The sequence below is a fragment of the Cylas formicarius genome, unplaced genomic scaffold (assembly GCF_029955315.1).
Source record: "Cylas formicarius isolate icCylForm1 unplaced genomic scaffold, icCylForm1.1 PGA_scaffold_7__23_contigs__length_41026272, whole genome shotgun sequence".
Classification (NCBI taxonomy): domain Eukaryota; kingdom Metazoa; phylum Arthropoda; class Insecta; order Coleoptera; family Brentidae; genus Cylas; species Cylas formicarius.
Window position 1 is genome coordinate 3,052,053 of NW_026844352.1, and position 16,166 is coordinate 3,068,218.

Here is a 16,166-nt window from a genome sequence, read left to right on the forward strand (position 1 = left end):
TTGTTCAGATAACTTTCGAGAAGTTTCGAATTGTGGACTCTTATTGATAAGATCTTGCGTTGTTAAAATATAGACATCCAATTTTCTGATTCTCTCTCGTCTTTCTCTCATTACTGAGAACCGTGATCACTGACAATTTATGCCGTTATCTTTCTCGATGTGCGCTGCACGTATTTTGAAGTTAATATCTCCTAATAAAATTGTGATGTTTTTGCAGGTTATATTACAGCCGTCTGAAAACTTTGCAATATAATCTCTTCTGCCGTAGAGGTTGGGGTATATTATTAACTGCATCGTATTATTGCATTATATTGTATTAAGTATTATTGCGGCACGATATCAATGTTAAGGCTGTATCTCATTTTGGATTATTTGGAGTTTTGCTGGTTGCTATATTTGTCAACTTACATTCGAGGTAGCTTTTATTCTGAGTTTTCGGAAAGTGAACCTATTTTTACCCTCTGTATTTACTATCAAATCAGTTGGTTTGTTGCTTTTAACTTCCTTTGATCAATTAACAGCAATTTGGGCCTGTCTAATAAGTGGTATGGTTACACATCTTGGATTTAATTGACTCGGAGAATATTAAGATACTATATGAACCATATAACAACCAACCAATCAAACCAACTAAAATATGGTGTATTAGAAACGGATTTAAAGCTCATAGAATCTTACTTATATACTTACAATTTCGAAAACTGTATGTTTATTGGGAGCAGCTCTTCGTTGTCTTCTACAATTTTTACTTTGGTCACACAAGCAGTTCAAATTATTGCAAGAATCGGGGATCAATGTTAATTATCGTTTAAGAGGTTGAAGCCCTGAGTGTGGGTGTATCAACAGCTCGTCCATATTTACAAAAATCATGAAAATATTCCTATAGATGCCGACAATTATAATTATTTCGCAACAATCTGATAAAACCACAGATAAAAGTATATAAGCAATAGTCTTCATTACGTCTTATATAATATTGTAATCATTAAGTATCATTTATTTTAAACAGAAAATTGCTTTTATACTGTTGCCGAGTATATAGATATCAAATTTGTTGGTCTTTTTTAAGTGCTTTGTATTCTTATTAAGTTTTTTGTTTATTATATTGTATTTAAATGTACCTAGCTACTTATCTTAGTAGTTAATAAAATCTTATACAATCTGCATTTTTTTTTGAAAATTCAGGGAACGAGAATGAAATCCAAAATTTATTAATAATTAAGATTTTTATAAAATAAAACCCCTAAACTGACATGTTTTCATCATATAAAATTATCGTAATCCATAAATTATATAAATTGTTATATTTCTTTTCAGATTACTATTATTAACAACTAACGTCCTAGAAATTAGAAAAAATAATTTATGAAGTAAGTGTGCTAAGAGAAAAACTCCACTTTACGGGTTGTTATCAACAAAATAAATAAGAACTAAAAGTTCAGATTTCCACGAAATTATATATTATGACATGACAATTTTCATTTCATCAATTGTCATGTCATAATATATAAGTTCGTGAAAGTCTGAACTTTTAGTTCTTATTTATTTTGATAAATGGATTTCCATCAAGTAAAAGCCACCTCAGTTCAGTTGTTATCAACGTCTAACTATACCGATTTTATCAAATTAAATGCTAATTTATTATTTGGAATCTATAGTGTCATTTAAAATCAGAATTAAACATTACTGATTAAATTAAATGCTAAATTATTATTTGGAACCCCCAGTGCCATTTAAAATCATAATCAAACATTATTGTTTATCTTTTTTACTTTTCTTACGATGCCTTCAAAAGGCACCAAATTACACTGCAGCTGACATTTCTACGATTTAACATGATAATTGATAATTAGAAATAATAATAATTATAATAATACATAATAATAATAATAATAATAATTAAATGTAAATGTAACAGTTAACAAAAAGAGTTAGTCTCCAATAATTGATTAGTAATCGAGTTTATGATGAAACTTAATTTTTAATAGAAAAATAAATTATAGTAAAAATTTCAAACATTGCGAAGCATGTCAAAACGTAAAAATGTCACCTACTGGGTAATTTGATGCAATTTGAAGAAATTGTAAAAAAAGTAATACACAAATAATAACATTTTGTTTTGATGTCAAATATCATTTGGAGTCGTAAATAATAAATTACATTTTTTTTCTATAAAATTAGGTTTTTTTATAGTTTTATAGTTGGTTGTTGAGTCCATATTGACTAACATGTAATTCGAATTATTAGTTCTTTAGATTTTGTCATAAAATGTGACGTTGTGATTTACAGGCTACAAAAAGCTGTTTTTAATGACTTTAAAATTCGAATGTAAGGTATTCTGTACATTAATTGTGCTTAATTGTAGAAACCTGAAGGCCATTACAAAAATTCGCAAAAGATTTCTAGGGTTTTAATGAAACTGACGACGAATCCCCTCAGCTATATTCAAGTTGTATTTTTTCTCTCTGTGGTTAAGATCTAGAGCAAAATTAGTGCTCAACATGAAAATTTCTGTTTTTAAGCATCAGAATATTCCGGAAATATGTACTAATTTCAATGAAAAATTAAGAAATAAAAATAACTTAAAGGAGCACGAAATGAAGTAGCTTAATGATTGGCATACAAAAATAGGACTTAACTTTTGAGATCACGAAGGATACCAAATTCAAAACGCTTCAAATTTGGCACTTTTACTTTTGTTCTTCCACCATCAAAGATAATTCTGGACACCCCGTCGTTTTGCACAACGAATACCCCTTTGCCACACAGAAGACCCCTATAATTTGTATCTGATACGAAAGAATTATTATAGTTTTTTTTAGACATTCACTACTATTATCGAATTGGTCGCACGCCGCAACGTTGCCAGATGAAAACTTAATAAACGAATTGCGAGATTTTAATGATTTTAATTACGGCATTTTAAGATAAATCATTTCTTTATACCGATTTCGCTAGAATTCGCAATTTCAGTTTTGTAACGAATTTTAGTTAAAAGAACGACGGCGCAAGCGATATGTCTATCCGGTAAACGCCGGCAACGTGGCATATCAAAAAACAATCCGACGACCGTTCCCGCTAGCTTTCAAGTTGACTAAGAGGAGGGGAACTCGGGGTGGTTATACTAGTTGCACCGGGGGGGTGCGTGCCGTCAGGGGGTGAAAGTGGCCGCGACGGCAGCTGCCGACACCTGGAGGATTTCAGCACCCCCCGTCGCCCTTCAATGAGCCGTGGCTCGAGCCACGAGATCGAAAAATCGGCCTACCGGGCATTACAATGTCCACGAAACGTTTGTTTAAGTTTATTTGATGATATGAACGAATACACTTTACGGTAATGAACGTAATTCGTAGTATTTATCTACATTTGATTCTTGAGTTACATCATGTTTTTCATTAGTGACTAGGCTATTTACATATTACAAAATATCCAGTTATTGGCAGATTATGCTGTGGTAGTTTAAAAATTTCGGTTCTCACAGTAAATTAGATAGATAAGAATTACAAAACTTGCAATGATATATGTATCTACTTTCGATTTTCGAATTACATCATGTTTTTCATTAGTCGATATCCAGTTATTGGCAGGTTATGCTGTGCTAGTTTAAAAATTTCGGTTCTCACAGTAAAGCAGATAGATAAGGATTACAAAACATACAATGATTTATTTATCTATATTAGATTTTGGAATTACATCATGTTTTTCATTATTTACTACGCTATTAACATATGACGAAATATCCAGTTATTGGCAGGTTACGCTGTGCTAGTTTAAAAAATTCGGTTCTCACAGTAAAGCAGATAGATAAGGATTACAAAACATACAATGATTTATTTATCTATATTCGATTTTGGAATTACATCATGTTTTTCATTATTTACTACGCCATTAACATATGACGAAATATCCAGTTATTGGCAGGTTACGCTGTGCTAGTTTAAAAATTTCGGTTCTCAAAGTAAAGCAGATAGATAAGGATTACAAAACATACAATAATTTATTTATCTATATTCGATTTTGGAATTACATCATGTTTTTCATTATTTACTACGCCATTAACATATGACGAAATATCCAGTTATTGGCAGGTTACGCTGTGCTACTTTAAAAATTTCGGTTCTGACAGTAAAACAGATAGATAAGGATTACAAAACATACAATGATTTATTTATCTATATTCGATTTTGGAATTACATCATGTTTTTCGTTAGTCACTATGCCATTAACATATGACGAAGTATTAAGTTATTGGCAGATTATGCTCTGGTAGTTTAAAAATTTCGGTTCTCACACACATTGAAGTATTTATCTACAATCGATTTTGGATTTACATCATGTTTTTCATTAGTCACTATGCCATTAACATGCGACAAAATATCCAGTTATTGGCAAGTTATGCTGCGCTGGTTTAAAAATTTCGGTTCTCACAGTAAAGCCGATAGACAAGGATTACAAAAACATACATTGATGTATTTTTCTACGTTCGAATTTGGAATTACATCATGTTTTTCATTAGTCACTATGCCATTAACATATAACAAAATATCAAGTTATTGCCAGGTTATATTGCGCTAATTTAAAAATTTGAGTTCTCACAGTAAAGCAGATGGATAAGGACTAAAAAACATACGATGATGTATTTATCTACATTCGATTTTGGAATTAAATAATATTTTTCATTAGTCACTATGCCATTAACATTTGACAAAATATCCAATTATTTTCAGGTTATGCTGCGTTAATTTAAACATTTCAGTTCGCACAGTAAAGTGGATAGATAAGAATTACAAAACATACAATGATGTATAAATATTTTATTTACTTTATTTCCTTTATTTCCCGGTTATTGGCATTACCCTCTAGATACCGGCATCAACAATAGGGTCTCACCAGATGTTTTTTTATTGATTTAAAATACTTAATAAGACTTAAACAGTATTCCTCCTTAATATTTTTACCATAAGTGAAATATAAACTTTATAATGTGGATATTTTCGCTGTTCATGAAGTGACGAGGGATGTTTTCGTGTGCTAACATTTTACTTTTTAATATTTTAAATATTTTTTTATAAGTTTTCAGTTATTTTTGAGTTTAACATGGTTTATCATAAAAAAATGAATCCAATAAACGACAACTTAAAACGAGATGATTTTAATGTGTTTTTAGCTGACTGAAAACATAGTGAAGTCATTAACAGATTCATCAAAACATCAAACTGATTACTTGTGTAAAATTATCGTTAAAACAATCCAGTTTCTTTCACAGAACTTATAAACCGCTGCTTCACAGATAGTGTATATCCAGATTGTTTAAAAAAAAAATTTAAGAAAAAAGATCCAGACCAACTGGAGAACTATCGCCCTATATCCATTATGGTGACCTTTTCTAAGATAATTGCGTCCGTGATAAAGGAGAGATTGGTTGGATACCCCAAGTCCAATTGGCTTCTTAGTGACGCCCAGTTTGGTTTCAGGTCCGGTGGGCCCACTACTGGGGCAGTTTTAATGATTGTGGAGAGCATAGTGGGGGGCTTGCAGGGTGGGTCGCACATTGTTCTTACGGTGTGTTGTTTGTTCATGGCCTTCGATTGTATTTCCCACGATTTACTCCTCAAGAAACGTTCTATGGTGTTAGAGACACTCCCCTCAAGCTCTCTGAATCATATCTCTCCAATAGATAACAGTGCGTTTTATATAAAACTATGTTTCTCAAAGTGTCCCAATCAAATATGGTGTGCTTCAAGGGTCAATCTTAAGGCAAATACTGTTTGTGATTAATGAACTTGATAGCAACCAACGGTGTAATAATTGCAGACAATGCCCTCCTCTATAGGCTATATTAAAATTTTTCTCAATTTACCAACTATCCCTGACACTATTTTAAACGTTGCCCAAGGTTGGTTTACTGACAGTAATCTCAAGCATAATCTAGCGAAAACAGAAAGTATCTTACTAACTCTAGAGACAAGTTTCACCATAGCAAAATAACAAGCTTAATTCGGCTATGACACTTTCTTAGGTGGCTTATCACAAATACTTCAGTAGATAATCTGGAACAGAGATATTCAACATGACCCCAAGAAGCTTTACGGGCTCTGTCTTGGTTTTACTTAATTTTAGGGCATTCACCAGCCTTAGCCAAGTTATCTTTATTATATAGAAGGCACATTAATAAAACATATCAGTTTCTAAAGCATATTGATGGCCTTGGCTAGCTCCATTAAACTACTTGCTCTTAAAGAAAGTAACAATAAAGCAAATATATAACTATTTAGTCAAATAACAAAATTTATGTGCTACTTGCGATGTAAAATTAAAGTACGATCTCTAGCGGCCATTCTAGATAGTTAAATAATTTCCAGCAAGTATTTAAGACAATTGCTTTTTGAAATATACAGATATGGTCTATTCATAGATATAAGAAAGTGACCAATTTCTTTTGAATGGGATTATCCAAGGGTCGTCATTAACATACAATGCAACAGGATTATTAGCTACAGTTTCGGAATTTTAATTCAGGTAAAATTGTGGTCCGTAATAGAAAATAATTTTATACCTACTTGTGTTTAATATTCTTTGGTTTGGTATACTACTTAGTTTAAGTTTATTAGTAATCATTCTTATTTCGTGTGTAATACAGCGTGCGTTGAATCGTGTGCGAATTATGCAAAATATGTGCGAGTCTAGTGATCTCAGGAGATGCTCCCGCCCAAATGTAGAAAACACTATTCTATTGAGACTAAGGGAAGTTATAAACAATATTTATTTGACTCTCATTGAATATCAACTGTATGGAAAATTATGAATAATTCCATTTCATAGAGGAAAAGAAGCGATGCTGACATTGTCTCGAGTGTAGATGAAAGTGATCAAGATATAATACGGCGTAAAATTTACCAGTTATACGAGGAACAAAGCGTGCCTCCATTAGACATCTTAATTAGAAGGCTTGAAAAAGATGAAACCGGTGAACTACCTTATAGAAATGTATTCAACACATGGGTTTTAGATTTTAAAAAACTGACAAAAGGCAAGTTTTAATGGAATCTTTTAGAATTCGGAAATGGCGACTGGAATATCTAGAAAAAAATAGGATTTACAGAGAACAACAAAGGACAATTATTTACTTGAATGAAACCTGGTTCGAAACTTATGATACCCCGGAAAAGGGTTGATAAGTGTAAAACAAACGCGCCATCAAAAAGAGGTAAAAGAATAACTATATATACAATACCGCTGATTTATTTGAAAGTTGGTTTCAAAACAAACTAGTTCCAAACATTCCTCCTAATAGCGTCATTGTAATGGACAATGCAAGTTATCACAGTAGACAGTTGACTAAAACCCCTTCCTCATGTGACACAAAAGCAAAAATCCAAAACTACATGTATAATAACGACATTTATTTTCACGAAGATTATACCAAAAAGCAATTAATTGACGTTTCACAACGCTTGAACCTACAAAAGAAATTTGTCCGTGTGATAATTATGCAAAAAACCTGGAGCATACAGTTTTGAGGCTTCCTTACCACTGTATATTTAATCCCATTGAACATGTTTGGCACCAACTGAAATCTGCCATTCGTCGTAACAATGTTTTTTCCCGCGTTAACTCCAATGTCCTCAAACTTATAGAAACCGAAGTTTTTAACATCCCTCCACAAAGTTGGGCAAATTCTGTTAAACATATAGAAAAAGTAGAACAATCGTATATCCATATTGCAAATAATATAGAACAAATAATAATTAGAACAGGCGATGATTGCGATAGTAATACTGATATATTATGTGAATAATTTTAAGTAATTTAAGTAGGTAATAAAAATAATTTGTCATTTTATTTTAGATTTACACATAAATACATAAATAAATAAATAAATATTGTTTAGTATCTTTAATAACAAAACCCCAAATAATTAAATTCTAAGCAACGTAGGGACCTGTTCGGCCATATTTCATTCTTACAGCTTGCCCGGGTCTTTCCTTAATTCATATCAATTAGTCACTTTCTTATATCTATGAACAAACTTTAACAAGCAACCGTAGTTTGATTTGATGAAATTGGTGCGTTACTAAATAATCAAAACATCCAGAATTAAACAAATATCAAACAATCAACGAAAATCTTTAAAAAATAATTCTAACTTGGATTTACATTTTTGCCGATCTATTGAACGGTGCTTGAAGAAGTAGCTAACAATGACGACAATGCAGTGGATTGATGGAGCCTCTTGGCAATTTTTCAGCGATCGTTAGCAAAACAAAACCCAACTTAAACATTTTTATTACGTTCGCTTCCTTGTCCTTAACCGTGTATTATGCTTTTCTGGTATTTCGATCCGACAAGATAACTGCTAGTTAGAGGTTCAGCTACATCGCCACATAGGCGGACCACGTTCTTGTATCATTTTTTTTTGCGATTTGTTGCTGTCTGCGGTTTCCTCTCTTATTTTCTTTTGACAATTAAAATATTGTTTAGTTCGAAAACTAATTTTTTTTTTGGTGTAGTGAAAACAAGTCGCACTACTGCTTCTTATGTTTTCATTGTAGCAAAGACGCACGACACTGTATTGAAAAAGCGAGATCTTTATCTACGCTAAAGATAAGAGGGTCTTAGGAAAACGATGCGTCCAAATCAGGTTCGATTTGAATGATTGTCTTTGTGTTTCAAGACAAACCAAATAAAATGTAATAATTGGTTGTTTTACTAGCATTTTGGGCAAGTTAACAAGCCACGCGCCCGAAGACATAAATTTCTATTAACGAACTTTCGCTATTGACAGAAAAATTTTATCGCGGCATCTAATAAAATACTGCCTTGGTGGTTTCATGACAAAACTCGGTCGAGAATTTCCTTTCCACTTTATCATTTGAAAAGCATCCCCATTAAATACTACGCAACATTATATCTCCCTTATTTTATCATTGTTTTGAAAAAAAAAAGTTTTAATTTACGCCGCATAAAATCAAAAGAGAAACATTTAAAAAAAAATGGCTTGGCAATACGACAACACCCCACATATATTTATATATTGCTTGTAATCCAAGAAAAGTTTATATGATTATTTTTGAGTAAACGTAAATTTTAAAAAATCACTAATTAGTTATTATTATTTAACAAACGCAAAACGGAAAAAATTGAAAACATAGCCGGATATGATAAAATACAGGGCTTGCTAAGTTGACAAGAATGAATGAAACAATCATTTAGGTGCTTTACTAAACTCAATTATGTATAGGGTGGGCCGTTTATCTTCAGTCACTATCTCAGAAACTAGAGGAGATGGAGCCAAAAGTTAAATACAATAATTAATTGAGGTATTACAAACTTTCAATTTATTTTAATTTTGCATATACAGGGTGTTTCACTTTTACCGGGCCAATATCAACTTTCTTATTTTAAATGGAATACCTGACATATTACTCCATTTTTAAATTCTACACAAAATTCTAGATATATTTTGTGTATAATGTCCTATACCTAAATCTAAACGTTTTTGACATTTTTAATTTCTTAATTCGAAATCATTTTTTTAATTTTTCTTTTATTTATACTCGAAAAATAATATTAAAAATGAAATTAATGGAAAGTAGTCAGTTTGGTAATCTTGACATATTTAGCATTATGCATTATTATGGCAATTTTATATATATATATATATATATATATATATATATATATATATATATATATATATATATATATATATATATATATATATATATATATATATATATATATATATATATATATATATATATATATATATATATATGCCCAATGTTGTTACTTTTTGAAATATTTCCTTTTAAACATTCATCTATCACAAACAATATGCTGCAAATTATATACGTTCAGTTAGCGTAAGGTGGCTATGACGGCGTTTAAACAGAACAAATGCTAGAAGGCTGCTTGCGTATTATGTTTAGTACAGAGGAAAAGATTGATATGTTAAAAAGTTATATATCGAACAATAAATACCGGACCCTGGCTCTTAGAGATTCTATAATAAAATTTCCATTAAGGAGCCGCCTAGAAAAGAAGATTTTCGATAGGATTTACCAACACATTAGAATATATGGAACCTCGAATAAAGACAAAATTAAACGCCGTCAAATGATGAAGAGCAACTTAATATTTTGTTGCATTTTGCAGAGACCCCTAAAGATTCAACACGAAATAGATGATAAAAGAACAACGCTTCCAACGTTCCTCCGAATAAACAACTGGAACAACACACTAGATTTTTGCAACAAGCTTATGGATGGACGCTTTTTGGAAAATATATTTGCTAATATTAAACATTAAATTAAAATAAAACATATGGAAGTTACAATATCAGGTAGAACTTGTGTAAAAGTATGTTGTGCTGTGGAGGTTCAGAATAATAGCCCAGTATTTTTTTGTTACAATTTAAATTCCCAACGTTACTTAGAGCTTTTAAATATTATCCATCCCTTTTTTGAAAATGCAGTGAATGAAAGGGAACAACGAACTTTAATATGGCAGCAAGATATCGCTCCTTATCACAAAGTTCAAGAAATTAGCACCTATTTAAATGCACACTATAGAGAATGGCTTGGGGGGAATGGTAGTTATGACTGCCCTCCAAAGAGCCCCGACTTAACTCCCCTAGATTTTTTTCTATGGAGTACTGCCGAGGAACTTAAACGTCGGATAAAAGCAGGTATCGGATATTTACATGGGAGTGAATCTGTTAGAAATGCCATTATATATTGAGAAACCATTTATAACGGGTGTTTTTTCTCGATGTATAGAACTTTAAGTTGGCATTACTGTTCAAGATGGCCACCGATTTAATAGCTGTCAAGTAATTCATTCTCAGTTTGGTTTGGCAATTCATCATGAATAGACTCAAGCGTGAACAGCGCTTGCAAATAGTGCAATTTTATTTCGAAAATAATGGTTCTGTGCGGAATACGTATCGCGCACTACGTCCATTTTATCGTCGACAAAATCGTCCATCAAAGCAGTTAATTCGATTAACCATGGAACGTTTGCTCACCACGTTTACTCTTATTGATAACTCGCATCCTCAGATACGCTGTACGGTGCATACAGAAGAAGCTATTGCTGCTGTAGAGCGTAGCATTGAGGAAGACCCTAATAAGTCCATCCGCCATCGAGCATCGGAATTGGATCTGTGTCCATCCACTTTATGGAAGATTTTGCGGAAGGATCTTGGTTTACGTGCTTACAAAATCCAACTCGTGCAAAAATTGAAGCCAAACGATCATCAAGTAAGGCGTAGATTCGTCGAATGAGCCCAAAACGAGATTGCCGTTGTTCTCGATTTTTATAAGCGAATTTTGTTTAGCAATGAAGCGCACTTCTGGTTGAATGGCTACGTCAACAAACAAAACTGCCGCATTTGGAACGAAGCTAATTCTCAAGTGTATGCCGAAACACCGTTTCATCCCGAAAAACTGACTGTTTGGTGCGCTTTATGGGCTGGTGGAATCATTGGCCCGTACTTCTTAAAAAACGATGATGGCCAGAACGTTACAGTCAATGGTGATCGGTATAGAGCTATGATTACTAACTCTTTCATTCCTGAATTGAATAACCATGATGTCCAGGAGATGTGGTTTCAACAAAACGGCGCAACATGTCACACAGCTCGTGCCATAATCGATTTATTGAAAGACACGTTTGGTGACTGCCTAATTTCACGTTTTGGACCTGTGAATTGGCCTCCAAGATCTTGTGATTTAACACCGCTAGACTACTTTCTGTGGGGCTATGTAAAATCATTGGTCTATGCGGATAAGCCACAAACGCTTGACCATTTGGAAGACAACATTCGAAGTGTTATTGCAGATATACTGCCACAAATGTTGGAAAAAGTCATCGAAAATTGGACGTCCAGATTGGACTATATCCGCGCCAGCCGTGGCGGTCATATGCCAGAAATCATATTTAAAATGTAATGCCACAAGATTATCTTTCGGATAAATAAAATTTATGTTAATCGAATAATCCATCGTTGTTTTATTGCAACTTAAAGTTCTATACATCGAAAAAAACACCCTTTACCACCTGTATTGCTCAATTTTTTTTTCGTTGTTTGTTACCAAAATATTCACCAACACAAAATTGCCTTACTTTTTAATGCTACACATTTCAAGATTACAAAAATGAGTAGTTTTCATTAATTTCATTTTTAATCTTATTTTTCGAGTATCTTGTATTATTATGTATCGAAATTTCTTATGAAATCCTTTATTCGAGTCCTTTGTCTACAAGGAAACTTAGTCAAGTGAAAAAGTAAATGCTTCGGAATGAAGAAATTGGCACATATTATGCGCATTGCAAACGTCATTTTCCACATAAAAAATTAAAAATGTTAAAAACGGTTAGACTTATGTATAGAACATCATGCACGAAATATGTCTAGAATTTGTAGAGAATTCAAAAATGCAGTAATATAACAGATGTTCCATTTAAAGTAAGAAAGTTGATATTCGCCCACGAACAATGAAACACCCTGTTTAAAGAGAATTGAAATAAATTAAAGGTTCGTAATACCTCAACTAACCTTTGTATTTAACTTTTTGCTTCATCCCCTATAGTAGTGTAAGGTAGTGTAACAAGATAAACGGATCACCCTATACATTTAATATTGTAAACGCAGCAGGGAGCATATTCTAGGATATTAGATCATCAAATGTAAAATCGCACAACATTTTATAAAACTGCATCGTCTACAAGTTATACTGAAATTCTACATTCAGTACGTAATTATACATTTTTCATAGCAAATTTTTGTAATGTAAATTGAAGTCTGTAATTGTAAAGTGTAAACTAAGTTTTATGATAATACAATTATACCACTAACTCAATCTTAAGTATGTTTTAGTGAGTACTAATGTGTAGTTTGTTATGTAAAGATATAAAATATTACAGAAGTGTTATAAAACACCTTTCTAACTTATTTTTATTTTATTTTTTTTCGGCAAGGAATCACGCCCGACAAGTTTTTCGCATTTGTTTCAAAACACCCTGTATATGTAGAATACCTTCCGTACATATTTTGTTAAAAGAAGTAGTTTAGCGAAAAACAAACAGAAATTTCGTGATCACTTATGCTTGTGGCCATAGCGTTTTCTTATTTAGACAAGTATCTTGAGTTAATAGGTTTGTGAGCTCTTTTGATATATTTCATTTTCTTCTAAATATATCTAAATGAACTTTGCTGCAAAAAAAAGTAAAACTAGATGTTATAAATATACACTAAACAAATTCTTCCATAAATACTGCAAACTTTGAGTGGGAAAATAATGTAAAATTACTCTTACTAAACAAAAAAAAATAACCATAACTAACCAAGTCGAGAAAGCAATGGAAACTAGTAATTTAAATGATGCTAAGGAATACAACTAAATGAATCTAAAACTGAAGAAGCAACTAAACAGCTGCAACCTCAATAATGTAAAACACTGATAACCAGAAAATGATATGTATTAGGGGATTTTTAATTTCGATTTATATTATTGTTGTTAATTATAGTAAATTAGTGATTTAGGTGAAGACGAATGACAGGAAAAGCAATCACTGACGAAAATGCTGAGGAATACAACTAAGAGGATCTAAAACTTAAGAAGCAACTTAACAATATGATTTCAAGCAGCAACCTCAATCAAGTAAAACACTGATAAACAGAAAATGACATGTTTTAGGGGATTTTTAATTTCGATTTATATTATTGTTGTTAATTATAGTAAATTAGTGATTTAGGTGAAGACGAATGACAGGAAAAGGAATCACTGACGAAAATGCTGAGGAGTACAACTAAGCGGATCTAAAACTTAAGAAGCAACTAAACAATATGATTTCAAGCAGCAACCTCGATCATGTAAAACACTGATAACCAGAAAATGACATGTATTAGGGGATTTTTACTTTCGATTTATGTTATTATTGTTAATTATAGTAAATTAGTGATTTAGGTGAAGACCAATGAGAGGAAAATCAATCACTGACGAAAAGGGCTGAGGAATACAACTAAGTTAATCTAAAACTTAAAAAGCAACTAAACAATATGATTTTAAGCTGCAACCTCAATAATGTAAAACACTGATATCTAGAAAATGACATGTATTAGGGGATTTTTACTTTCGATTTATATTATTGTTGTTAATTATAGCAAATTAGTGATTTAGGTGAAGATACGTTGTTGTTTTGATGCCTATAAAAGTTAAAGATGTTGCAAAAACTTTAAATTGTTTCACTCGTAGAAAAAATATTGCAACGCATGCAACTGTATAACTTAAAATTGAGTAAGGAATAAGAAAACTGCTATTTTTTTCGTTTTTCAACGATTTGTTCTTAACAGTAACGAAAGAGAGACTTAAAAAACTTTATTTTTATAAATGGGTTTATAATCTTCGCACTCGAACGTTACCTTCGTTAATTACGTACGTGTTAAATAGGGCCCGTCTTACTCCGCTGTTATTCCAATTTGTAAGTTAAACGTTGACCGAAAAATATTTCATTCTTGAGTTAATTACAACCAGAAGTTAACACATTGTAATTATGCAGTCTGTGCGCACATGAAACGAGAAACTGGTTATAAAACATCTCATAGTGTCGCATCAACGCGGTTTCGGCTACGACGGCTATGAGAAATTATGGTCAATTAAGCTCTGAAGATGACTGGGATAATTTTTCACTTGAAATTAACAAGACGTAAACGAATTTTCATGATAGGGTACGGTGTCGCGCTTATTTTACTGTCCATACTACTTTCTATTCTATTGTAAAGTCGATTCTTTCGCCAAGTGCCTTCATTATTGGTTATTTGAAAGTATTTTCCAATACTTAGACTGTCATTGCACTTTATGAGAGTTATAGACCAGCACACGATAAATGGTCAGTTATTATATGTTTAGACCACGGTTCGAAGAAAATTTCGAAGACGGAATGGAGGAGTGTAACGAACTAAAAAGAAAGTGTCATTTTAATATGTGGTGCAAGAATATATGAATGTAAAATTAGGGTAATACTGATATTTTTGTCTTTATTTTTTTTAAAGCAAAATTTTTCAGCAGATCTTCTAAAAAGTCAGAGGGCGTGGAAGCTGGTACAAGGAGGAGATAACTGATATTTCCAGGCTAACCGTCCTTGATAATGATTCACTGGAATGGAAAGAACGATGTTAACAAAAGCATACTGAAATGGTCAACTGACTGGCAGTAGAAACTAACCAGAGACCTCAATAGTAGTGCAGTTTAGCTTTCAATAGCTCCTCTACTGAACCACTATATAAAACTCTAATTGTAGTTGTTAAATTCGCTTCTATTGGTACATATATAGACATAAATTTATACTAATTTATTAGTGAAGCCATGGAAAATACATGTAAAATCAGAAGAGAAAAAAACCAACAAAGAACACGTAAAACAGTATGTCCAACCTGTGCAGCCAAATTACCGTATTCATACCGTAAATAAATATCATTTTCTAAAAAATATTCCCGGATTTCAGTTTTTGAACTTCCATTCGCTGAAAATCACCACGTTTATTCCTTTACTTGAATTCTTCACTATTAATAATATACCTTATCGATGATACACATGTTTCTTTTAAAGTGTCTTGTTTAATAAGCACCTACTGATTAAAGTTTCATTCAAATATTTCACAACTTGTTTTGCATCAAGCTATAAATGATATCGATGCGACATTGTTATATTCTCCTAAATTAACTTTTTTGAAACGCACAGTAAAAGACGATTGTTTAACACTGCCACAAATGATCAACAATTAAGAAATAGATCAGAAAGAAAGAAATATACTTGGCCCACCCCTGCCTTGTCACTCAATAACAATAGGTAATAATGTCGTTAAAGTTTAATTGGAGATGGTTACTCGAAAACCAACACTATGAAGATTGAGGCAGACTATACTTCTAGGAATAAGTCGCTCGCTGATCAAAGTCGCTGAATCTAATTATCTAAAATTTTCATGACGAATATCTTGAAATGTAGAGCTCTTCCTTGTTCCATTTTGACGATGTGCAGCATGCTCATATTTTCGGATGCACATAATAGGTAAAACGTGCACAAGTATTCTGCACCCTGTGAATATGACTTTTAAACTTACCTTAGATCACACCACACTTGTTGAAATGTGAGAAACCAAGT

At 32.2% G+C, this 16,166-nt stretch overlaps 1 protein-coding gene across 3 annotated transcripts in view; it reads right to left on the reverse strand.

The window, feature by feature from the left end:
- The window catches only part of LOC132705343 (uncharacterized), a 40,564-nt gene extending 25,936 nt beyond the window's left edge, over nucleotides 1-14,628 (reverse strand). For 2 of the 3 annotated variants that reach the window (XR_009619393.1, XR_009619390.1), the window contains exon 1: nucleotides 14,446-14,628. The gene's annotated coding sequence lies outside the window, so the exon portion shown is untranslated. Of the gene's footprint in view, nucleotides 1-14,428 lie in introns of all 3 variants that reach the window. The other variant, XR_009619391.1, reaches the window with a different exon arrangement.
- Between the last annotated feature and the right edge of the window lie 1,538 nt (nucleotides 14,629-16,166).